Genomic DNA, 2,440 nt, shown 5'->3' with positions numbered 1-2,440 from the left:
TTTTTGAAACATTGCATTATAGCTTCATTATCAATACAAGCAAAAATATCTCTCTCAATATATTCATCTAATTCAATAGGTCTAGGTCTTGGTCTTGCGCTTGCACTTGAACTACTCGGATTAGACAAACTATCCATAAGTAATTTTCTCTTAAAGTACCGTTCCATAATTCTACACATTAATTAATTCAATCAATCAATTACAAAGTCTACTCTAATCCAAATAATAATATCAATCAATATAAACTCTAATATGATCCAATTATCCAAATAATAAAATCAATCAATTTCAAAATCATATCAATAAATTCTAATTCAACCAAACATCACATATAAGTTATATGATATAACAATAAATATAAATTCTAATCCAAGTAAGAAATAAGAAAATTAATCAACATCAATATCATATCAATAAATTCTATTTCATAAAAATATATCAATTTCATTAAAATTATAAATCCTAAACCCAAAATAATATATGTAAAGTAAAGGATTATCACTCACTTGAATTTATGCGAGGCGACGACGTGGAGATGCTGCGGTGGCACGAGGTGGGTGGCGACGGTGTTGAGTGGAGGTTGGGTATTAGTTAGGGTTTGAGAGGAGAGGGAAAATTGGATTTTGTTGTCTTTGGAGGTTGCTACTACTGGAGGAGTCGGGTAAGCTGCTGGGAATTTTTTATTATTATTTTAAAACATGACTCAAAATGATGCTGTTTTGAAGCCATGTTTAAAATAAAATAAAATAAAAAATTTAAAGCACTTGGACCAAAACAGCGTTGTTTTGCCCAGGCGTTTTAAAAAAAATTTGAAGCCTTGCGTGCGCAAGGCAGCTTGCAACATTTCATCGAACAGGTGGTGTGCGCCATAGGGTTGCACACCAGCAAGGCTTAGGGTTGCCGTAGACCTCCATAGCCATTTTTTCGGGCTTCCATGGGATCACATGACACCATTTGTCCCTTTGTGCGTTCATTCCTAGACATAATGAGTATGAGATCAACTACTCCCATAATCAATACTAGCCCCTTGGCACACGCTCACGCATGTGCCAATTGGTTTTTTTTATTTTTTTTTATTTTTTATTTTTAGAATTAAGAAAAGATAATATGAGTAGTTATGTTCCATAAAAGTAGGACCTATTATTTGATTTTGCTTTTAATTTTAATTTTTTGATAATATGACAAAAATATGAATTTACCATATTATCCTCATTTAATTAATAATTTTAATTCTTAATGTTTGAATTAACCAAGGGCATTTTTTGGCACTTTGAATGTTACACCATTCTTTGCCTTTTGCTTTATATATACAGATATAGATAATTTCTTTCTTTTTTGTTTCAGGTATTGAATTGCTAATTATAATGGGTAACTCACATACTTTTTGATTCCATACGATGTTATCAAATGTATGGAAAATTAGGTATCAAAATAATTAAAATACGCATTTAAGGTAAATAAACTTGCAATTAATATATATTTTCTTTTCAACTTTTTTTTTTAATGATGAGCAAAAAGTTTAGGGGGAGATTGGTTACTCGCACCACCAACAACAAGATATACCCATAACCTCAAGCTTAAAGAATTTACATGTAGCTAGCATCTTGCTTAATCTTTTTCCCTTTCCCTTGCCCGTTTTGAAAGCAAAGTCTTTTAAGGGGACAAAATCTCGGCTTCCAGGAATATGAGTCACTGGCTTATGAATTCTTATACATATCCTTGTCAATTGCCAATGTGAGAGAGAGAGAGGTTGTAACTTGCAATAGAGGACACCATGCAAGCCAACCATTTTATTTTCTCACTTTTCAAGCTAAGGCTACATCCAATGATGTATTAAACATCAAATACAAATATATAATATAAATGGGCTGAATAGTGAACATTCTAAATAGTACTGAATATTAATTGCTCCATCCTTGGATGAGAATTAAGCAATTAAACTATTTGGAAGATAACAATAACTAGCATGAACTACCTAATGTCACTCGAACTGGAATTCATGGGCAACAGTAACCTTGTCATGTAAACGACATACATCTGGTTTTCATGAAAGATAATTATTTGTTGTGATTCTTGTTTCCCTAGGAAAAAATGCTCTTCCCCAAGACCCATTTGCCCCAAAAGAAAGTTTATCCAATTAAAGATCACTTGAGACTTATTATATCTTACTTAGTCTGCAGGCAACGTAATAGGAAAGAGTAGTAGCTGTGGCTCAGGCAGAAGAGAAGAATATGTTTGACTAAAGTTGACTGGATGGGAAGGGCTCTGAATTTAATTAGTATATAGAGGATGGGAAGGAAGGACTTCTCACATCACATGCATTCAAACCCAAAAGCAGGAGCAGAGAAAGAAGAGCAGAAAAACAGAGACTAAAGAGAAGCCGCAGCAGCAGAGAGAGAGAGAGAGAGAGAGAGAGAGAGAGAGAAGCAGAGCAGTTTGT

The sequence above is a fragment of the Prunus avium genome, chromosome 1 (assembly GCF_965620075.1).
Source record: "Prunus avium chromosome 1, drPruAviu1.hap1.1, whole genome shotgun sequence".
Taxonomy (NCBI): Eukaryota; Viridiplantae; Streptophyta; class Magnoliopsida; order Rosales; family Rosaceae; genus Prunus; species Prunus avium.
This window is presented reverse-complemented; position numbering follows the sequence as displayed.